Consider the following 25,717-nt stretch of genomic DNA (forward strand, 5'->3'; position numbering starts at 1 on the left):
CCCCTTACAGCTGTGTCTGCAGTGACATAGATCACAGCTCTATCCTTTGAATCACCTCAGCAATGGTCAACTCACATATGACTGCAAATTTTATTGTCTGTTGTACAATACTGACAGTAAGAACTAGTGGATACAGCTGGCGTATGACATCATGTACTGTCAGTGAGCCCCTCTCAGTCTGTGAATGTCATACAGACTTAGTTCAAAGACTGTCCAGGTGTCCCTCACCATTAATGAGATACTGTGGCTAGAGCACTGTGTACTCCACACCTGCATCTGATTGCCTGACACCTATGTCTAGCATACCTGGTGACTGTCTGCAGCAGGACAGCAGGTTATAGGTACTAGTTGTGGGGGAACACTGTCTCTGGCTCAGCGGCAGTGCATACATATTGAGCTTACAATGTAAGGGAATGCATACAGTACCAGATATTCATGTACCATTACTGTGTACCCAGGGGTCTGCCATGTCACACACACAGACATGCCCCAAACTCTGGGGACAACCATCACGTATTGTCCAACTGGTGTCTGGAATTACACATTGTCTGCAGGGAGTCTGCATCTATCAGGCAAATGTACACATTCTGCAAACATCCAGGTACTGCAGATGTCAGAGAGCTATGAGGGAGGGCACCCTACACCACATATGCACTCCTCTCATTATTGAGTAGCACAGATTTGCTGGAATATCCACATGCACTTGTAGAACCACTCAACTATTTTTTGGATGTATGCTGGATGACATGGTGCAGTAATGCTGCCCATAGGGGACATCCATCAGTTGATGACAGTGATGGGTGTGGACACATAACAACACAATCTGTCACACCACTCAGGCCATATCTGCTAATCCTGGTTCCATATCACATTACTAGGCTATGGGCCCTGAGCAGCCATATGCTTAGGCCAGATGTTAGCACATGTGTATACAAGGCAGCACCTGATACCCCTGACCAACAGGGATACAGGCTGTATCCCAAGGGTGTATGTGCAGTTAACATCCAGTTATCCAGGCTACACCTACAAAGGTGTAAATAGATGCACTGCCTGATGTGGACAGGGTGCCCACACACAAGTCCACTTCATGTCACACTCCAGGTTGAGTGTGTGTGTGTGTGTGTGTGTGTGTGTGTGTGTGTGTGTGTGTGTGTGTGTGTGTGTGTGTGTGTGTGTGTGTGTTAACAGAGTGAAGCATGACTTGCACTCGTGCAGCAGTCCCAGCAATGTGGAGTCCTTGAGTGCCTTGCATGCCACACTGAGGTCACCCATGAGAATTATGCATGAAACCGGGTAGAGGTTTGGCCTTATGGCCTATCTTTGTGTGGTAGATGTTTGATGGCCTGGTATTCCCTGTTGAGGAACCTCTGTGATGTCCCCAGCTGCTACATATGCTGTGTGATGTGAATGATGAACAGGGAATTATAGACATTAATGGTCCTGGCTGGAGGGGATGCGAGGATGTTTATAGCCCATGCCCCGTGATAACATACCCTTATGTATGACATGGGCCATATAGAAGATTTATCTTACAATGGAAGCAACATTGTGTTGACATGTCATGTTGCCAAACCTTGAGTTCACAGCACACTCATGACTGATTGCATGCCTAGGATGTTGTTTGTACTGTCATAATATGTGGGGATTTCACTCTCCCCATAGGGGTTTACACTGAATGCCCTGGTATATGGCCTGAGGCCATCTGTTTGGCAATGGTCATGCATCTGTGTGAGACCCTCCTAGGTAGATGTTTACATCACTAGAGAATCTGGTGATGGCACACAGCATGCAGACTTCCACGGACATGGTTGTACATAGGATTATGGCTGTTACATGCACCTCAGATGTGTAGGTCACACATGGCACTCCCGGTCAACAAATATAAATAAATAAAATAAAAAAATAAATAAAATAACAGAGGCCCAAACACAGAACAACAGGCTACATACCTATTTATGAGTGAAGCTCTTGTGGTGTATTTTCCTATGTGGAATAGGTGGGTCGTGTGACCACACTGGTGGGCTACCCCTATGGTAACATATGGTGTGATGCATACTTGGCAGTGTTATATCTAGAATGGCCATGTGGGCTATACTGTCACATAATTTGTCCAGCTCAAGGTAGGTATTTTGCAGTGTAACCCCCTCTCCATACACGGCTTTGGTGACTGTGTCATTGAGGTCAAGTGAGTGTAACAGACATGAACACTTCCTTGACAAAGCATAATTATGCATAAGGGAGTGTGTCCAGGTCACACATGTCCCTGTTAATAGGGTTCACTTGAAATGTGCTATAGATTTGCAGAATAGCCTAGTTAGGCTGGTGGGTCTATCATATAACTGAGTGGGGGATACCCCACCTTAGTGTAAAATGGTGACAGTGGTCATCCATCAAACAGATGGAAAAAGGCAATACTCAGTCCTCCTTTCAATATGGTTCTTTACGGTGTTGCACGGTTATGCTTGGGGTCAGGTAGAATGCATCTTGTGATGTGAGAGGCTACCATGTCAGATGTATAACATTACTATCATATGGCAGTGGTGACCTGTTCCTCACATATAGAAGACAGGGGAGATACTGTGCATATCCTGATATACTGATTTGGAACACAGGGGGTGAAGCCTACACCAACTCTGTCATGCATCCAGTATGCTATACCAACAGCACTGGTATAGCTAGTGTCCTTGCACACTGCAAGTGAGCAACTGCTACCTGTGCTGTTGCAGACATATGTGCAGTAGAGGAGGTGACTGTCTGTAGTGGATGTAGACAATGTAAGCTCTGTGTTTGTTGTGCAGGTTTGCAGAACTGATCCCATTCTCATGTACACGCTAAGGTGACATTGCTCCAGAAGGGGCTCTTGCCCATACTTTGTCTCATACAGCAGTATGTCATCTCTGTTATGGACAGTATGTATTGGACATGTCCACTGCACAGGTGTACATATCCTAGCAGAGGATCATGTAGGCCTGTCGGGTAAAACTGACTACATTCATATATACAAATGCTCATATAGTGCTTGCGTGTATGTGTGCATATTGGTGCCAGTCCTGAATGAGGAGTTGGGGGGTGTGAGGCTGTGTAAACCCCCCATGAGGATGTATTCCATGTTGGAGATGTATGTATGGCTGAGCCTAGCTAGTTGTTTTGGTGGGAGAGGGTGACTGCAAATGTGACTGCATGATGGTTGCTTTGCCACAGAGGATGGCACCGTAGGGATGCTGCAGTTGTAACCCGTGTTGTATGATATCAACTGCAATACACTTTCACCTAATGTGGGGCCCTGGCTGCACCAAGGTGTTTGTACATCCACTATTGATGGCTTCCTGGTCATTTGTGTGCTGGCATGGGAATGTCTTACAATGTATGTTAGGGTCATTCAACTGACCCAGGATCAAGGTACAGACCTGACTCATAATACAGGTGATGACGTCCATATAGGCAGAATGGGCATCCTGGTCACATGTGGTGACAGGTACCTAGCTCTGATTTACATAGTTTCATGTTAGCAATGGTGGACTGCCCCTGCAGTGACCCCTGTGTATCTTACTGCTTGTACAGTGTGGAGGTGTGTATGTGTCTCATTTATACAGAAACCCCATGTCCCATGGCATTACCAACTACGCTTTGCCTTCTGCATATATGATAGAATGGTTGACCATGTAAGGCTGGGGTACTCTATGCAGCTTTGAAACATGTCCTGTGTGAGTGCACAGATGTCTGCAGTTCCCAGGGTAGGACTGCTTGCAATGAGGGAAAAGTAATGTGTACACTATAGCATTAATCAGCATGGTCTTCAATGTGTGCTGTACTGACTCTTGTATGTTGGTAGTGATAACCTCTCCAATGTTACTAATGCAGTCACTATGGGGTGGGTGGGAAACACTGCCAGATGCATGAAGACCAGTAAAGACAGATGAAGTTCTATCACGCAGAGCATCACGGTCTATGTACCATATCATCCCAGACTCATAGGTATAGATACTATTGGAATATCACAGGATAAATGTGCACATGTTAAGGGTAATCATTCCCTGATTGTATTGTGGCATCAATCTGTGTGACAACATAATGCTGTATAAGGCTAGGGACATACCTGCCTGGGACACATAACCAGTGTGCTCACTCATGTCTCACTGCATATAGTCCATTGACTTACATGTCAGGTCAGATCAGGTCAGGAACACCAATATGTACAGTGAAAGACCCATGACAGTACCTGTTGGTGGGAGACAGCAGTGTGTATGCAATATGCCCGAGTGTGTCAACTGTCAGAAAAGTAACTGTAACCATCCACATATCCAGTCAGGTCAGAGGCACACCAGTGTGTCTCCACTGGAGTACCCTATGTGTAACATGTTTGACATGGGCTCACGCCTGCATGTGGGTTTATGATTTGGGGGTTAGCGGTGGATAGTGCTGGCAAAAGTGGATGTTCAGGATCTGTACATAATGGTGACCAATGTCCTGTGATGTTTTCCTCTGTTCATGTCTTTTAGGTGGACTGTACAGAAGACGCAACTCAGCCTTCTCAGAAGCTAAGACCACTGCAATTATCAATGTGCTGAGTCTCCATCACCAGGTGCTGTTGTCAAGGAGCTTACTACACAACCACTACTCTCAGCCACAGAGGAGTTCCTGGCAAACCTGTTGTTGGCCACCAGCTTACAGGAAAGCATCAGTACATATGTCGTGGAGGTGGGTGGCACAGAGTCCACAGCTGAGTTAGCCTCCAGTGGTCATCATGTTAATACTGCAGCATTCATACTGGCAGCCTCTGCATACCCTTATAAATATATGTCAGGTCAATCTGCATCTGTGGTTGGGGTTTTGTAATGCACACATGTGCATACATATTGTGAATGTCAGCAATTTGGGTAGTATCACAGCTTGTACTGTGCATGTTGGTAAATACACATATTATCCTGTACCATTGCCATATGTGTCTGTGCTGACAACACCTCTCCCCCACAACTCCATAGGTGCTTCTGGTGTGACTGGGCAACATTTACCTGTAGCTGGTGAGTGTGAATTATCATGTTATGGGTTACCTATACCCTAGGCATGTTAAGGGCTCCCAGTTTGACATGCACACAACTGTTAAGTGTAACCATTTTGCAATATGTTTCATGTTCACTTGTGGTGGGGTTCACCTCAGTGCATTACATTGGCAACCACAGTAGCATATTTGCAGGAGCTGTAACATATTCCCAGGTAGTTTTGTATAGATGTAGCTACTGTGCTATACAGGGGTGTATTACTATTGTCTACACGGGTGCACTGTGTGTTAGGTGAAAGTCTATCACAAACTCCGACTTCTCATGTATCTCTCAGGTGTATAGTACTACCAACATTAACTGGACACATCTGCACTGCATATTGTTGAGGGTCAGTCCAGAATGTGTCTGTTGTGGTCTGATTGTGTGTTGTGCATGGCATCAGTCAGAAAGTGTGGTCTGTATGATGCCTTTGTGGCACCTCACCTGTGTGTATGTGTGTGTGTGTGTGTGTGTGTGTGTGTGTGTGTGTGTGTGTGTGTGTGTGTGTGTGTGTGTGCATCATCAAACATAGTGCAGGGATTAATGTAGTCATGTTGTCTTCCCCTCACAGGTGACCATGGAAGTCAGAGTGTATCCCATTCACAACCTGATGTCAGTGTCTCATTGGACACTGAAGATGATGGTGGCCATTGTGAGGCACAGGTGGGATTGTTGGGGGCTGAATCTGTCCCATTAGTTAACATCCCACTTCCACCACAATGTCCCCACACATGGTCAGTATACCCTCACATTCCCAGTCCCCAACAGCCACAGATACTGGGCAGTCAGACAGTGGTGGCATCAAACAGGGTAGTGTGGTGACTATGGCATCTGTGACTGTAGACACTAACTATAGCCAAAGAGCTGGTGAGGTCCCATACAGGCAGATTGACAGGTGTGCTCGAAAGAGGACTGCTGCCCATTCAACCCCTGTCAGAAGTGTCACAGCACGTGTCACCTGACGCATATTTCGGTTCATCATGGAGGCACATTGTAAACTGCACACCAGATAGATGCTCAGGGTCATGGATGCAACACTGCCTGTAATGCATGACTCTCCCCATGGCATTGGTGATGCCTTAGAGCACCTTTCTGATGTAGTGGATACACAGTAAGGTAAGACATTGTCATTCCTTAACTGTGCAATGTCTGTGCTTGAACATGTGGTGGGAGTAGGTATAGGATACGTGGACGTAGGTCAGCAACATCAGCTGAGAGACCACATGGCCATGCACACTCACACTCCTGTAGTGGCAGTACCACCAGCACTAATGAAGGGAGGTTGCTGTCCACACCACAACATGGCAGGCCATGGGCACATGGTCCTGGGTGGTCCCGTGAAGGACATAGCTCCAGCAGACATCTGTCACCATCAGGAAGTACTACTGCATCTGACCTTAGGCATGGTGGTGCCAATGCTACTCCTGGTATAACCAGTCATTGTGTTTGTGGCCAGAGACGGTGAACTGTACATTCTGCCATGTGTATTCCATGACTGTCCAACATACCCTCATGTACGGCTAGCATAATGCTTGCCTGTGTGCACACACTCACACATAACTGTCACATGCAGGTTACCGACAGATTCACACAGCTCCTCTCCATGGCCCAGCTGACCAGCAGCACCCCTCCAGACACAAACACACATGATGTCAATTATATGTCACAGCCTAGGCCTTTGGAAACCCCACACCACACCCTATGCATGCAATGATATCTGTGTCACATACCTGTTATCCATACCATCAATGCAGGGACATGCTAATATGTGTCTGATCCACAAGGTGAATACATACAGTTAATGGCATTTTTTAGTGTAGTAGTGTTATGCCCTTTAAAGTGCTGTCTGCTGCCAGTTGTCATGTGTACACATCAAAGTGTATGTACATTTGTGCCATGATGCTTTATTGCAGTTATTACTGCTGACTGACTTATCTCACAGTCCTTATTCTGTTTTTTTTCCAGGTATCTGTGTGTGTAAGTCATGGTGAGCTGCTGCCATTACAGAAGCTCAAGATGGTGGGGTGACAACATCAACACCTTTTAATCACCAAGGTATGCGTGGAACAGTGTGTGAGGGACGATGTGGGCAGACAGTGTAACCTTGCATGTATACCCTTGACACAGCAAGCTAGTCCTGATACATGTCACCTGGGTGTTCCTTTGGATCACAGATTCATATTTACGGAGGAGGTTACTAGAGTACTGGACCTGGGTCCCTTACTTCACTCCCAACATAAACATTGATCAGCACCTGTTGTCCATGGCATTTCTGGACACAGGTTGGACCCCTGGGACAGATGTTTGTTTTTTTCCCATCCACACAACCTTGAAGCGGTTGATGAGGGTCTGCATGGTACTGTGTTTGGCAAGTTTGGGGAGTGCATTCATGAGACAGGGCAGTCTCTGGTTGACAAGCCTGCCTCTCCATCAGGTTTTTGTGCTGTGCCTTATGTGATTGAGGCCTATCGTGCTGGTAATGCACACAGAGTTATACTCTCATATATGAGGCATCTGTTGAAGGATTGAGCACAATGTTGTTATCTAGGCATGCCATAGACACCTGTGGACAACCTAACCAATAATCACTGGGGCAGTACTGATTAGAGACTGTCTGTGTGGAACAGGTGTTGAGGGCCATGGATGACCTTTGCGGGTTTTAACGTAGCCTTTACAGTTTCTGCAGATGTCTGCATAGGTGCATAGCAGACCAGCCATGCTGCTAATGTATTGTTGTACTGACTGAGGACTATTCAGAGGTAATGTCTACCTTTTGTCTGGATGTGCTCCCTTTACTTATATGGTGAACCACATGCAAACCTTTTCTGACCACTGCCACTACTTGTTGCCTGAATGCAAAATTGTTAGCATACTGAGTACCCAGGTCTGTCATCACAGTGTGTGTGTTTATGGGGTTGCTGCTGATGTGAGAAATGGGGTCATGTCCTTGCCGTATGGTATGCTGACACTGTTGTCTGCATTCAGCTGGAGACCAAGACCTTAGCACCATTCCATACCTACTGTATGGCCCATTGCAGTGTGTTAACAGCAGTTTGTGGCTCAATGACAGACTGCACACTATTTACAGTTGACACAGCCTTAGGCAGTGCCTACATATGTGTGTGGTGGCAGTTAGCATTCATGCTTAGATACATGTGGGTCATTGGAGGCAGCAGTTAGTCACAGGGCCTTCACAAGTCTACATATTGCACATACAGAGTCAACACAGATTGTGGTTGCTACCTTATCAAATGTGGACTGTGGGACATGTCTTGTAAAGTGATAGTTGATACCATACCCATGGCAAGTGCAACGCAGAGGATTTCCTTTTGTTTGCTAATATGACACCTTCTTCGTGTGACATGACCTTAGCTTACTCTATTTGTCATTACATTAAGGTGCTTCTGATGTAAAATAACTGCTCTATGCAATTAGTAGACAACTTTATGACATGTTTTTTGTCCTACACTCTGGGGACCTCTGTATTGCTTGAGTTGTTGTCACAGGTCATGCCTTGCCAAACATGGACTGCAACCTGCAGGGTTATACAGATGGGGGCCGTACCTCTCACCTCTACATTTTTCTGCAGAATGTCCTGATGTTTGACACATATTTTATTTCCATTTGTCATAACATTGTGGTTTTCTGGCAAATTGGTGGGAAATCATGAAAGACTAATATTAGAGATTAATGACGGATATTGTCATGTCATAACTCATACCCTTTGGAAAATGTAGTCAAATGCACAACCTGTTCTGCTAGCTACTTTCCATGCATTTCTCAGCAATATGTGAAGGTTGTGCTCAATGTTTGGCCTTTGCCCCTCTTTTCTGTATGGCTTTAACCAGATGTCTTTCTGTGAGGGGTTGAGAGGTATGCTGGTGGCCATAACACAGTTAGACTGCTGCAAGGGCTATACATATACACACACACACAGACACACACACACACACACACACACACACACACACACACACACACACACACACACACACACACACACACACACACACACACACACATGACCTGCCCTTGTTGACAGTAGAATGTCTACCTGCCTAGTTTTACATACGATAGTGCAATACACATAACACAAGGACCACAGAGCTACTATAGTTTAGCAGTGTCTGTCATTATATTCAGGTGGGTGACATTTGCAGGTGCTGTTAGGATTGCCACTGGGGGGTTAACAGGCTCTTAACATGGTAGAGCCATCTCAAACACACACACACTGCTGCTTGGGGACATGCATTGAAACACACATGCACACAGAGCTGCCACTTTTCAGATTAGAACACCTACTTATCTTGATATGTACAATACAGACGGACATGGCTATTGCACCTGCCACAGTGGCTTTGTGTTAGAAAATATGTAACTGTGCTTCTAAGGTGGATGACATCTGTAGGGGCCCTGAGTAGATTGGCAACTGGGGAGTTAACATGGTGGAACAGGCAAACAAAATGATATAAGCATCGCACACACACACACACACACACACACACACACACACACACACACACACACACACACACACACACACACACATACACACACACACACACACACACACACACACAGTTATCACAGGGGATAAGCATACAGACGCACATACACTGACAGTTGGCAATAGTCATATTAGAACACCTACCTATCTACTTGTATGCACAATAGTGCTACATACATAACACATGCACCATGGTGATTATATGCTAGGGGAATAACTCACAACCTCTTACAGCAATTAATCTTAGAATGCTTTCAGGAATGGTGGGATAAACCCCCCAAAATGGGGACACTTCTTACATATTGCTCTTATAAACTTAGACAAGTGATAGGGTAACAGGCTTTGTATCAACATGAAGTTTCAGAAGGGTATGACGTCTGAAGCTGACATGTCTGTCACTATTTGTGATGTCAGCTGTCATGGATTTGCCAGTGATTTGACAGAAAACCCCATTGTTATGAGACACCAACCACATATATGTTGCAAACATCTCGACATTCTTCATACATCTGTACAGATGAATGGTATGGCCTGTAGAGTTTCAAATGGGGAATCTAAGATGGATGACATCAACAGGCAACTTTAAAGTAATGGCATGGGGGGGGGTAACATGACAGCCATAGAAGATATGCTTCACACACACACACACACACACACACACACACACACACACACACACACACACGCACAATATTACAGTTGGCTATATTGAGATTCAAATCCCGACCTACTTAGTTGCATATATTAGAGTGCTACCTACTTAAGATATGCACCATGGAGCGTGTGTCCAGCAGGTGTCCAACAGTGGATCTAAGGTGGATAACATGAACAGGTCCTGTAAACTAATGCAATAGAGGGGGTCAACAGGCCTCAAAATGGTATAACAAACAGACACACAGGGGGATGTACTTCACACACACACACACACACACACACACACACACACACACACACACACACACACACACACACACACACACACACACACACACACACACACACACACATACTTACACACACAGTTGCTAGGATTGGATTAGAACCCTTAACTATCTAGTTGTCTGTACTATAGTGCTAGGTCCTTATCTTGTGTGCCATGGAGATTACATACCTGCAAACTGTCCAGCAATACAGCTAAGGTGAATTACATTAGCAAACCTTGTAAAGTAGGGCAATGGGGGGGGGGTTAGTCAGTGGAAAAGGCCTCAAAATGCTTTAACCTGCCAACATACACAAATGCCAGTGTTGAGATTAGAACTCCTACCTATCTAGTTGTAGGTATTAGAGTGCTACGAACTTATCACATGCACCACAGAGCTTATGTGATTGTCGAGTGTCCAAATGTGCTTCTAAGGTGAAATATCAGCAGGCCTTGTTAAGTAGGGAATGGAAGGTTTACTGGGTTGAAAAGGCCTCAAAATGGTTTAACCTATAAACACATACATGGTTGCCAGTACTGAGATTAATACCCCTACTTATCTAGCTGTATATAGTACATTGCCACAAACGTATCGCATGCAGCATTGAGATTATACAGAAAAAGAGTGTCCAAAGGTGTTTCTAAGGTGAATGACATCAGCAGGCCTTATTAAGTAGGGCAGTGGGAGGTTTATTGGGTTGAAAAGGCCTCAGAATGCTTTAACCTTCAAACACCCACACAGTTATCAGTGCTGAGATTAGAACCCTTACTTCTGTAGTTACTTGCACTATAGTGTTATGCATTTATCACATGAACCATAGAGATTATAGGGCTGCATAGTATCAAAAGGTGCTTCTAAGGTGAATGACATCAGCAGGCCTTGTAAAGTAGGGAAATGGGGGGTTAACTGTTTGGAAAATGCCTCAAATTGCTTTAACCTACAAACACACACACACACACACACACACACACACACACACACACACACACACACACACACACACACACATACACACACCCAAGGTGGGTGATGTGAGATTAAAACCCCTACCTCAGTACTATTGCTCAGTGGAGCTCACCTTTGTACTGGCACGTGCCACTGGTTATAATTGTTGTGCAAATATCTGCAGCAGGACATCACTCTATACCTTTCAGAGTGTGTGTGTCTCTCTCTCTATGCCTCTCTGTCTCTATCTCTGTCTGTCTCTCTCTCCCCTTGTCTCTGCCTGTCTATAATTGATATATTTGTATATGTTACCTATATATATATATATATATATATATATATATATATATATAGATATATATATATATATTTATAATGTGTATGTGTGTGTCTATCACACTCAACAGATGCAGATGTATCACTATTGTGCCACCTACAGATAGATGAGGGTAATCCTGTCTGATGGGAGTGGGGAGAAACAGTTAAGGTGTACATAGCTGTCTGTATGCAAAAACAAATATGGACAACACAGTTGTATAGTCAGATTTGAGTTTACACATGGGCTATAATTTTCTAAGTGTTGGAGTATGCCTAGTATGACCTTCAATAGTAAGAGTGGGACTCCATTTCAGAGCTAGCTGTACTCCAGTCCAGGATTTTGTGTGCTACAGCCAATTGGCTGATGAACCTGTGTAAAGAGTACAGTGATATACTGACTGGGGATCTCCTGGCTGTGTGTTATCCTTATTAACTGAGTCATATCCTGGTGTGGGTACAGAGTGCATTGGACTGAGCACTGTTTTCCATAATATGTGTGGTATATTCTACATAGCACGGTGATTTCCTGGTATGTCAGTAGCAGACCAGTGTAGAGTGATGTGATGAACTACTGACAGACATTTGTTTACTGACTCCATACACTGCAGGGAACCTATGTTACTGAGATCTATATTATGTCCTCAAAGAGGCATTCCATCGAATGCCTCTTCATCGACCCTTAAAAAGTGAACTATCAGAACAGTGAATGGTCACATCAGTGAGTTCTTTCCTGGTAAAGAAATCACTGGGCCATCCCTATTAGTTTGCCCTTTTTCCCCACTGTAGTGCGATCTTGGAGTTAGTATATTTAGTTAGGAGGTGTGAGGGACACAGTCCCCCACATTTTTGTAATGTTTGTAGTGATGTGCTTTTTTGTTAGGGCAAGCAATTTCTTTCCCAGGGAAAGAAATCGCTAATGTGGACATTTGCTGTTTTGAGATTTCATGTTTGAAGGGCCGATGAAGAGCCTCTTCAAGGATATAATATAAACCCATGTTACTGCACAACTTGTTCTCATGTGCACATTCTCCGTTTGTCTGGCCAGTGAGTCCCCTTCTCCTTATATATGTCTCTTTGTCAGTCTGTTGTCCGGTTACAGGCTTTGTCCATAGTTGCTGCTATGTATTTGTAGTTATGGTGTGAGTGGGGTAGAAGTTGCAACATCACACACATGTTTATGGACTTCACACCTCTGACTGTATCTGTTTAGCAGGTTGTCCATCCTTGCACCCCTACCTCTGCTATGGTTTTCAGATGGTTTGTGTTGCAATGTTATTATAAGGCTACACATTGGCCATTGCTGTCAAACTCTTACAGATTGACATCTGGACAAGCCCATATATAACAGTCAGACACAGGCCCAGACATGGGGACACAGTGTTAATAGTACTCTTCCAAATATAGACAGTTGGTAGAACGGTTTTGTATTAGCTTGCATTTTTTTATGGGTATGACATCTGCTTGTCAACTGTCTGTCATTAATGTTTTCACATCAACCTTTATTGTTCTGCATATTGTGGACATGGAACAAGTTAGCAAGTTGTCTGGGACAGCTGTGAGAATATGTAGCCTGCTGCTATTACCCTACAAACATAAATGTTACTGCTTTCTATGGGAAAACGGGTGTGTTGCGGAGAGGGGGGCATACCTCTCAACTGTACACATTTTCACAGACTGTCCATATGTTTGCCTCATATTTTGGGTCCATTTATCATAGTATTGTGATTGCCTTGAAAAATGCTGACATATCATTAAAGACCGAAGTTAGAAAGTAATGACAGGCATTTGAGTTTCATACTTCTTACCCTTCGGTGACTTAATGCAACTGCAGGACCTGTTCTAATATTACTGTCAAAGTTTGTAAGAGCAATATTTCATAACTTCCCCTATTTGTGGGCTTTTGCCACAGGTTTCTTTATGGCTTTGTACAGATAACTTGCTGTGAGGGGCTGAGAGGTGTATATGGGACTCTAACACTGACATCCATGCATGTGACCTATGACCCCCATAGTTTTTTTAGTCCCCCACTTATACTGCAGTGAGTTTTGGCACCTTGGGGACAACTGCATATTCTGGGGCAGACAGTATTTGGTAGACATTTCATGTTGTCCCACATAACTGTCAGTTGTCTGCTGCTATTCTAATAGCCCACCCCATTCCCTTGCATACATTCAGCAATACCATAGATATGCAACCACAGTCTACTAATCCATTCATTTGTTATTAAGAAGAGTGACTTACCTTGTGCCTGCAGCAGTTGTGTGGACAGTACCTCAGGGCTGACTCTGCTGAATGCATGCAGTACACAGCCTATACATGGTAAGGTACAGGTAGTGTGATGTATGTGGCATCCTTTTTACTGTATATGCGAGTTGGAGTGAGGTGTCAGTCCCTGGGTCCCTAGGGTGTCAGTCTATGTGCTATGCGTTGCCTCTTTGCCAAGGGCAGGGCATACTGGGCATGCCTACATCTGCCTACAGGGACAGGCTCAGGAGGTTCCTCCTCCTCCGAGTCCCCCTGTGGGGACCATGGCAATGGTGGGGGGGACTGTGTGTTCCTTCAATGTGATGTTCCTGTTGCCGCTGATTCCACAGGATCATATTGTGTAGCGTGGCAGATATTATGAACATGTGTGCACATGTGGCTGGAGAGTATTGCAGGGCTCCATCAGATATATCAAGGCGGTGGAGCCATGACTTGAGCAGCACAAACACATGCTCTATGATGTTCCTAGTTTGTGCATGTGCCTCATTATTGCATTCTTCAGTGGGTGCATCTGCATTTCTGATGGGTGTCATCATCCACGGTTCCAGTACATAGCCAGCATCTCCCACTAGATGGCCATGTGGGATGTCCCCCCTGGCAAATGCCTGGTACAGCTGTGATGCATGCCAGATGTGGGAGTCGTGATAACTGCCAGGACTGTCAGCACACACATTGATGATAATGTCCTGGGCATTGCACACGACCTGGCAGCTGATGGAGTGATACCCCTTGCAGTTGACATAGTCTCTGCCCTCCTCACTGGGTGGTGCTTTGATGTGCACATGAGTGCAGTCCATGGCACCTAGTACCTCTGTATAGTGTGCTACATGGTGGAAGAGACATATATTGGTGGTCCTTTTCTCAGGGGTGTTGGAGAAATAATTGTGCTCATTGGCATGTGTTACCATGACATCCAGGAATTGGTGGAGTAAACTGGATGGGGGTGCCTGTGAGACTCCCATGATGTCCCCAGTAGGTCTTTGGAAAGTATCTGTTGCAAGTATTATTAAGGCTACCCATACCTTTGTTTCCAATGGGATGCGTTCCCCTCTGTTGGCTCTGGGTCTGAGCTGAGGGTGGCAGAGCTCGGTGAGTTCCTGTAGTATGCTCTTGTTCACCATGTAGCACTCTACTATCTCCAGCTCATGTAGCCCCTGGAAGATTACCCTGGGTCTGAACACTCTTCTCCTCCTCAGTCTGGGCCTATTGTCAGCATCATCATCATCATTGACCTCAGCCTGTAGTGCATACACATGTAGCAGAGGAGTAGCAGCCCCTATCATTTAGTCAGTTAAAATTCTCAAGTGTGTAGTCCAATGGTGCAGAGTATGTGAGAAAAATCAGATTGAAGGGTGTCTGTATGCTTTATACTGGTGTGCTGCAGATGCAGCCTGTGTGATTGGCTGACTATGATACATTCCATCTGCCAGCTATATTATTTAGGGGTTTGAATGGGCCAGTGTGAGTGGCAGAGGGCTTATTAGTTATTTATTATAGTTGATTTTTTTTTTTTTTTTTTTTTTTTTTTTGTTTGTTTTTTTTTCAAGTTCCTCCACTTCTACACCCCACACCACACCACACAAACCCACGGCTCTAGTGTAAACATTGCTCAGTAGATTTGACCCTCCTATTACACGAGCATACTTAGTGTTTCTTTAACCTGCTAAAACACATGCAGCAGGGCTCAGTATAGCTGAGCCATCCAGGCATGCCCCCTCTGCTTAGCTGTGCTTAGCTGAGCACAAACAGGCACCACTAAGCTCCAATGTGCTTATTCATACTGTGACACACCTCCTTTTTGTGTCAGCTGTCTCTTCTGCCTACACTACCATGGTTCTAGCATTTACACAGTTAGTACCTGTGGACACGGTGGCCCATTTTACATTTGCTAATTGGGTATACTAGATATTGTACTACACCTAGATATAACCACTATAACCTGCTGTCCTTAGCAACCACTATAACCTGCCTTGTATGATTCTGCATGCCAATAATATAGCTTTGAATGTCATATTTTACAATTTATTTAATTTATTTTTTTTGCAAACTAGCATGTTTGTGCATCGCTGCACGCTGCTTAAAAGTGACATATGTGATTAAAAAAAGTTCAATTTTTCATTAATTGCATCACTTTTAAATGTCAATGGCCATAGTTTTGGACCTTTTCATGCCTACTGCATCTAATACATGCTTTTATTTGGCCTGTAACAGCCCTGTTTTATTTTTACATTCCAGTACACGGTTACTAACCACATACATTTTTTCTGCAGACATGGCACCTACATAGACGCCTTTCTGTTTCCTAGATTACAAAATCACCTCATCCGCTTGTTTTTTACCAGCAGATGAGGTGAATTTCCCAGTGCATTTCTTTGTGCTGGTCCCAAGCCCAGATAAATGGGGAGGGTTGCGTCAGGAAGGGCATCCGGTGTAAAACATCTGCCAAATGAGATATGTGGAAACCAATACAGATTTACATACCGGATCGGTCGAAGCCTGGGTTAACAATGACTGCCACCAGTACTATTAGCTAACAGGGTGCTGGCAGAAATTGGCCTACTGTTGACCGAAGGAGGAGAAGTAGAAGAAGAGGGGAAAGGCATGCCAGAAGGCAGGAAGAGAGGAGAAAGGTTAGGAGTGTGGTAGTGAGGGTAGGAACTTTGAATGTTGGCAGCATGACAGGTATAGGAGAGAGCTAGCTGATATGATGGACAGAAGGAAGGTTAATGTATTGTGTGTACAAGAAACCAGGTGGAAGGGAGGTGAGACCAGGTGGAAGGGAGGTAAGGCCAAGTGTATTGGAGGTGGGTTCAAATTGTTCTATCATGGTGTGGATGGGAGGAGAAATGGGGTAGGGGTTATCCTGAAGGAACGGTTTACCAAAAGTGTTTTGGAAGCAAAAAGAGTGACGGATAGAGTGATGTTTATGTAGCTGGAAATTGATGGTGTAATGATGAATGTTGTTAGTGCATAGGGTGTGCGATGGATGAGAAAGGAAAATTTTGGAGTGAGTTGGATGAAGGATAGCTATGAAGAGGGACCCAAGGGTGAGAGAGTGGTGATCGGAGCAGATTTCAATGGGCATGTCGGTGAAGGGAACAGAGGGGATGAGTTAGTGATGGGTAGTTGTGGTGTTAAGGAAAAGAATGCAGAAGGTCAGATGGTAGTGGATTTTGCAAGAAGGATGGACATGGTTGTGGTGAATACGTATTTTAACAAGAGGGAGGAGCATAGGGTGACATACAAGAGTGGAAGGAGATGCACACAGGTGGATTATATCCAATGTAGGAGGGCCAGTTTGAAGGAGATTGGAGACTCTAAAGTGGTGACTGGGGAAAGTGTAGTTAGGCAGCATAGAATGGTGGTCTGTAGAATGGTGGAAACTGAAAAAGGGTGATTGTGAGGTGGAGTTCAGGGAAGAGTTAAGACAGGCACTGGGTGGCAGTGAAGTGTTACCGAATAGCTGGGAAACTACAGCAGAGCTAGTAAGGGAGACTGCCAGAAAGGTGCTCTGTGTGACATCTGGACAGAAGAAGGAGGACAAGGAGACCTGGTGGTGGAATGAGGAAGTACAGGATAGTATACGGAGAAAGAGGTTGGCGAAGAAGAAGTGGGATTGTCAAAGATATGAAGAAAGTAGACAGGAGTATAAGGAGATGAGATGCATGGTAAAGAGAGAGGTAGCAAAGGTTAAGGACAAGGTGTATAGAGAGTTGTATGAAAGGTTGGACACTAAGGAGGGAGAAAAGGACCTATACCGTTTGAGTAGACAGAGGGACCAAGCTAGTAAAGATGTGCAGCAGGTAAGGGTGATAAAGGCTAATGATGGAAACATACTCACTAGCGAGGAGAATGTGTTGAACAGATGGAAGGAGTACTTTGAGGGGCTGATGAATGAAGAGAATGAGAGAGAGAGAAGGCTGGATGATGTGGGGATAGTGAATCAGGAAGTGCAATGGATTAGCAAGGCGAAAGTAAGGATAGCTATGAAGAGGATGAAGAATGGAAAGGCTGTTGGTCCAGATGACATACCTGTGGAAGCTTGGAGGGGTTTAGAAGAAATGGCAGTGGAATTTTTAACCAGATTGTTTAATGAAATCTTGTAAAGTGAGAGGATGCCTGAGGAGTGGAGAAAAAGTATTTTGGTACCGAGTTTTAAGAATAAGAGTGATGTGCAGAGCTGTAGTAACTACAGAGGGATAAAACTGATCAGTCACAGCATGAAATTATGGGAAAGAGTAGTGGAAGCTAGGTTAAGAAGGGAGGTGATGATTAGTGATCAGCAGTATGGTTTCATGCCAGGAAAGAGCACTACAGATGCAATGGTTGCTCTGAGAGTGTTGATGGAGAAGTACAGAGAAGGTCAGAAGGAGTTGCATTGTGTCTTTGTGGACTTAGAGAAAGCATATGATGGGGTGCCTAGAGAGGAGTTGTGGTATTGTATGAGGAAGATGGGAGTGGCAGAGAAGTATGTAATAGTGGTACAGGATATGTACAGGAGTAGTGCGACAGCGGTGAGATCTGCCGTAGGAGTGACAGGTGGTGGTGGGATTACATCAAGTATCAGCTCTGAGCCCTTTCTTATTTGCACTGGTGATGGACATGTTGACAGACTAGATCAGACAGATGTCCCCGTGGACTATAATGGTTGCAGATGACAAAGTGATATGTAGTGAGAGTAGGGAACAGGTTGAGGAGACCCTGGAGAGGTGCAGATATGCTCTAGAGAGGAGAAGAATGAAGGTCAGCTGGACTAAGTTGGAATATATGTGTGTGAATGAAAGGGAGGATAGAGGAATGGTGAGGATGCAGTGAGTAGAGTTGGTGAAAGTGGATGAGTTTAAATACTTGGGATCAACAGTTCAGAGTAATGGCAAATGTGGAAGAGAGGTGAAGAAGAGAGTACAGGCAGGGTGAAGTGGAGGGAGAAGAGTGTCAGGAGTGATTTGTGACAGATGAGTACCAGTAATAGTGAAAGGGAAGGTCTACAAAAGGGTAGTGAGGCCAGTTATGTTATATGGGTTAGAGACAGTGGCATTGACAAAAAGGCAGGAGTCAGAGCTGGATGTGGCAGAGTTAAAGATCTTAAGATTTGCACTGGGTGTGACGAGGGTAGACAGGATTAGGAATAAGTATATTAGAGACTCAGCTCAGGTTAGACAGTTGGGAGACAAAGCCAGATAGGTGAGATTGCATTGGTTTGGACATGTGCTGAGGAGGGATGCTGGGTATATTGGGAAAAGGATGCTAAGGATAAAGCTGCCAGGTAAGAGGAAAATAGGAAGGCCTAAGATAAGGTTTATGGATGTGGTAAGAGAGGACATGCAGGCAGTTGGTGTGACAGAGCAAGATGCAAAGGACAGGAAGAAATGGAAACAGGTGATCTGCTGTGGGACCCCTAACTGGGAAAAGCCAAAAGAAAAAGAAGAAGATGAGGTGAATTGCATTCCGGGGACAACTCCATGTCCAAACAGTGTTGGGATGCTTGTGCATGCCCTGAGCCTTGTTTCCTGGATCACTTAGAAGCAATGCTCCATGTTCAAGCCTTACCACTGTTCCTACAAGGAATTTGGCTCCATGGAAGATTTATTGAATTACCTCCCACAGAGGTTTGCTCAGATCTGTTGCAGCTTCTGAAAGTCATAAAACAATTTCAAATCTCCACCCTTTCAGAGTAGCAATTTGTTCACCCCAAAGACAATACAGAAATCTTCCTAGTACAGACCTTTTGTCTCTGGTTACATTGACAACTGTAAGATATGATCTTTATGGCCTAAGCCAGGTAATTTAATTTCAAAGTAATTTCAAAGTTAGATGTATTGAGATTAACCTCTTCTCTTCCAGTATCCTCTGTTAAGACATATACATTTAAACAGTTACAATAATGCATGTATAGTTCTTTTTCCTTTCAGCAGGGTACACTGTTGATACATTTTTAATACAAGCAGCTTTATAAATGCATTTTTCAAGCATCTGTATAAATCAATTTGATATACACATGACATATAATTCTTTACAAATTTCCAGCTAGTTGTTTTGGCGTATGGTGCACATCCACTGCCCTACTTCTCCTGGCATAGCTGGCAATACTTCATATCATCACAGCACCAGCTATTAACAAGTTCACTTTGTAGGTTCTGGATATCAGAAGGAGATCTGAGAACAACACCCAGCTTATAATCTTCTCCAAACTAGGTTAACTATAGACCCTGATTTTTGATTTGGACATTAGAGAAGTAAATTACAGATAAAAGGGTCCTATCCTTGAATGCTGTAGCACCCCACTAATTAATTAGTGCTGTCCAAGGTCAGGTCTGTGACTCCCACAGTATGGCTTCTCCCTCAACTAATTAGCTATCCATCTTACTACAAGGGATCAATTTGGAGATCATTTATCTTTTTGATAATGTCCATGTGTGTCAGATGGTTGAGTTAAGATGCTATGTGGACAATGTGACAGGATCTACCATTAACAAAGCCTAACTACTGGGGATAAGTGTTCTAAGATGTTTTATATCATAGCTTATCCAGCCTGTTATGAACTGTTCTATGGTCTTACAGATGAGGCACATCAGACTGATTGTTGGTCAATTTATTTGCTACTATATATGTGATATCCACTAGATCAGAGTAGGTGGTACACATTTGAATGAGTTTAGAGGAATGTTGGGTGTTATTTCATAAGTTTCATATGTAGATAAAGATAGATTTGTAATTATCCTCAGATTTTGAGGGAAACCTTACTTTTTGCAATGGTGATTTTAGTACATTGGATAACATTATGATGTTATCCTTGATTTGTGGGTCTTCAGTTTTGTTAAATATTCTAATGAACTTTTTTCTCTTTTTATACTGTTATTTATGCATGCCCATAGGTTCATAGGTAAGTACTAGGCTAGCTGCACTTTTAGACCATTTTAAGCCTAGCCAATTTCCCTTTAAAAATGAGAATTAAATCTTGCAGCTTGTGCCTGTGAGGTACATTACACCAACCCCTGTGAACCACCAGGCAGATTTGCCCTTCCCTTTCCCATTTTGTTTAGCTTCAGAACAAGATAACAGGACTGTAGTGTTCTAGGTGAGCAAACAGTTTATTTGCATATCTACCAGTCATGTCTATATTTTGGAAAGTACAACTATATTTGAACTTATAGAGTTCTTTGTAAAATTTTAGGATGTTTGTATATTTGAAATATTTGAATATTGATTATTGTGAAATTTTCCTTAAATTGTTTATAGATTTTGAAAGAGAGGGTTATTGGTTATAGTTATACTTGACTTGGGGAGGGTATACTTGTGACACATTTGTAAGGACTAAGTTAGAACATTTTTGATCTCTAGTGGCCTCTTTTGCTATTTGATCCAGGGAATTCTTCTTTATGAAATTGAAGAATGTTTGCATGTAGCATACATTTCAGATATAGGTCTCCTTGTTTATCAGGTGATAGTGAAAGTCTCCCAGGATGATATAGTTTTTGTTTATATGAAGTTTATCCAATGTATTTAATAAATGGACATGGTTTGCAGGGATCTTCAAAGGGGTACTGTAACATGCAATGATCTGATAGCTGGTTTTACTTAGGCTGAGCTGAATCTCTATATAACTGGTCTATAGGCCTCTGGGAATTTGACTCCATTTTAACTGATTATAAAGTATCTTTTGTTAGTTCAGCACTGCCTGGGTTTAAGCCCCCTGCATGAGGGTGTAGAGGTGTCCCTTTTCACTTAAAGCTGTGCATTTAAGCCAGTTCAGGGAAACTGAATCCATTGGTTAGCAGTAACATAAAAGAGCACTAGCTGATTTGATAAAATCGTATTCACAATGAAAGTGTCAGTTGACTGAGGAAGAATACAGAGGAGTTCAGATTATCATAAAAAGTGGATATGACTGCATCAAAAGAAATAGAACGTGAGAGAATGGTAGCTGACACAAGGTGGTGCCAGGCTTTCCTTCACTTAGAAGGCCTGGAGAGATGAAAGGAGAACTGGAGTGGCAGTGCATGTCAGGAGGATGCATATCCTGTGAAGTGGTGAGGAGGGACATTATGAAGTGCTAACAGTGAAGCTGGACACTGAAAAGAGAAATGGGATGGTTGGGCAAAATTCATCATCCAAGAAACATTCTAAAAAATACATAACAATAGGTTGGGTTGCAGCTTCAAACTAATGGAGCTAAAGAATAAAATTGTGGCTGCAGTGAACTTCAGTCTATCAAGAGTAGAATGGTCAGTCCAGTCATTTGACATTTAAGTGGAAAGACTTATTGGGGAGGCTTTGGGCAGAAAGAATTCATTCAAATGGTATGGAGGACAGGGTATCATCTGTTACTTATTCCTGGCAAGGTCAAAGGGCATTAGATTAAGTGAATAAAGTCCATTACTGACAGGTAACCACTGGTAAGCTGTGGCCATGATATGAAAGGCCTCTACAGAGGCAAAAGGTAAGAACAGATGAACATGGGAATGCCTTTGGAATTAGAGAAAGGTTGACCATGAAGGGCTGTGCTATGAAGTTAGTAAAAGCTAGACAACTGAGGGAAGGCAGACTAGTAAACACCTTGTAGAAGACAGTGAAAGACTGTGACCTGAGCATTATACAAAGATGCCTGAAAAAATAAGAAATAAGAAAAAGACAGAAGCCAAAAGCAATATAAAATTAAGTGAAGTAAAAGGCAATATGCAATTAAGTAAAGCACACTTTCAGGAGGAAGGAGAGAAAACCTAGCCATATTGTAGCAGGTTTATGCAGATGCAAAGAAGATGGCAATCAAAAATGTTAAGGAACAGTAGAAAAGACCGAAATGAAACTAACCCATGGAGTGAAGGATGGAAGTGAGAATGGCTTAATCATACTGATCAAGGATGGCCAGGAAGTTGGTAAGGATATGGAAGGAAGTAAAGTGCCGAAGGACATTTCTGTTTCAGTATTTGCAAATAAAATGAAGAGAGACACTCTTTATAGGAAGCATATGGGGTATAGAAAAGACAAACTAATAAAAGATAAAAGAATAATTAGATAGCCTAAAAGAGACTATGTAGTTAGAAGGACAGGGCCTTATTAATAGGTGATATAACAGCATTAATTTGTGTAGTCAGAAGGAGAGGGCCTTATTAATGGGATATATGACAGCATTAAGTTGTGTAGTTAGAAAAAGAGGGCCTTAGGCTATATAACAGAATTAACTGTGTCGTTAGAAGGAAAGGGCCTTATTAGTGAACTGTATAACAACATTGTATAGTTAGAAGGAGAGGGCCTTATTAATGGACTATATAACAGCATTAAATTGTGTAGTTAGAATAGAGGGCCTTATTAATGGACTATATAACAGCATTAATTTATGTAGTTGGAATAGAGGGCCTTATTAATGGACTATATAACAGCATTCATTTGTGTAGTTAGAAGGATAAGGCCTTATTAATGGGCTATATATAAAAGCATTAATTTATGTATTTGGAATGAGAGGGCCTTATTAATGGCCTATATAACAGCAATAATACTGTGATGAATAATCAAGTAGAAAGTTTCACCAAGATGATGGAGTGTGATTATTATTTGGGGAAGACATTAGTATCTGACATCTGGAAGATGGCATGGGAGATGGCAAGCATGCACTTAATGTCTATGTGTTTTGTATTGTATGTTTTGATATTTCAGGATCACTACAGAAGGTTTATAAAAAGAATGAGGTCATGGGAAAGGTGGAAAGGATAAGGAAGGATGCGAGGGTGATGAGGTAAAATGTTACTACAACTAAAAGGCACATTAAAACAAGTTTATTATCTTCTTCTGCCATCAAGCAAATGCAATATAAAATAATGACTATACTTGTCAGTATACAAAACAAGATGGCTTCGTAGCTAAAGGCTAAATCTCATATTTGATAGTTTGTTTATACCTCATCAATTTCTTTGACTAAGTAGCCACAAAATGCTCACTAACAACTTATTTGGGATCCTGGAAGAAGACAGACAGACAGGCTAAGGCACTCAGTAGACATATGGCTGGAAGGGAATCTTCTAATATGCTAACGTATAATGGTCAGGAGAAGGCCACCTATGCCAAAACACTGTCCAGATCTGTACTGCATGGTCAGTTCGAGGGACAGCAATCTTCTAAATATCTTTTTTTAAATATGTCCTTATCAAGACACAGACATTAAGCTTTAGCACAGAATGACTGAACAATCTATCAAGGGACCTTGACCTTCTATCTATGATGGCTATAAAATCTGAAGTTCACTGTAAATAAATGAGAAGTGCTGGCCTTTTTATGGCAAATTGAGTGCCATGTATTAACTTGGAACGGTATGTTTAATTGAAAATGGCCCAAGATACTGATACTACCTAACCTACAGTGTGTGTGTGTGTGTGTGTGTGTGTGTGTGTGTGTGTGTGTGTGTGTGTGTGTGTGTGTGTGTGTGTGTGTGTGTGTGTGTGTGTGAGCATGCGCACGTGTGTTTGTTTGGAAGCACATGCTCATTCTCTTTCGTATTTTATTCTACAATGGTGTCAAGGCCAGGACTGAAATACAGTGCGCATTTCTGGGGACCGCAGAGAAATTGCATAAGACAAACAGTGAATAAACTGGAAGATTTATAAACAGCAGCTATAAACATTATACATACACTCACTAAAAACCCTGAGGTGCAGATGCCATGGATCCATAATGCAAAGGATTGCTAGTGAAAAAAAAAATATGAAAATGTAAAAAGGATGAATAACAAATCTGCTGAAGATGTAGGAGATGTGGTTTAATGCAGATAAAAGATACTCCTTTTCTCAGAAAGAGTGGTAGGGCAATAGAAGAAGTTGCCAGAGTGTATAGGTGCATAGATGCAGCTGTACCCATAGGAACAAGTGCAGTGCAAACCCATTGATATCAACAGGCGTTATAATAAAAGGAAAATCATTCTGACCAAAATTAAGAAGAGTAATTCCCAGAATATTAGAGCTCTGGTCACTAAAAAAAAAAAAAAAAAAAAAAAAAAAAAAAACCTCAAGAGCTTAATAAAATACACCAAAGCCAAGTTTGAGGCTAAAATAGATACCCAAGCCAAAAATAGTCACAAGGCATTTTTTTTAGTTATGTTTGTTCATAGGTTCATAGGTTCATACTAGGCTATCTGCCCGAGGGCATTTACAAGCCTAGCCCATCGTTTTGTGGCTTACGCCACCCCTTTAGTATGGGGAACTATACCCATTATTTTGCTGTGCCTCTGTCGAGCAGTGACACTGAGGTAATCCCTGGGGTATATCTGCGATCTCCCATCCATTGGTCAAGATTTCTCTTGAACAAGGCCAGCGAGGTGCTCTGCCTCACATGTACCGGGATTTTGTTCCACAGCATAGGGAGTCTTTGGGTGATGAATCTATCCCTCCAGCACGTCCTATTAATAGCCGTGTAATCTCAAAAGCCCAACACAGCAATTCACTGAGCTGATTGTGAACGATGTTACCTACACTGAGGCTGAAGATATATGAAACCTACTGGCCAATAAATTTTGCTCTAAGTTTACCCCACTCTGCCCTTCATCTGTCCCTCAAGTACAGATGAAACTGGCTCACCTCCAGCTATCACATAAGACCAAGTCCTAAAAGTGCTATCATAAATTAAAAATAATGCATTGATGGGTCCTGATAATATTCCTGGATACATATTAAATAGCATGAAGCATGATTTAGTCACACCCCTAACAACATTGTTCAGTCTCAGCTTCTATACAG

The sequence above is a fragment of the Protopterus annectens genome, chromosome 15.part0 (assembly GCF_019279795.1).
Source record: "Protopterus annectens isolate FY-2018-M chromosome 15.part0, PAN1.0, whole genome shotgun sequence".
NCBI lineage: Eukaryota > Metazoa > Chordata > Ceratodontiformes > Protopteridae > Protopterus > Protopterus annectens.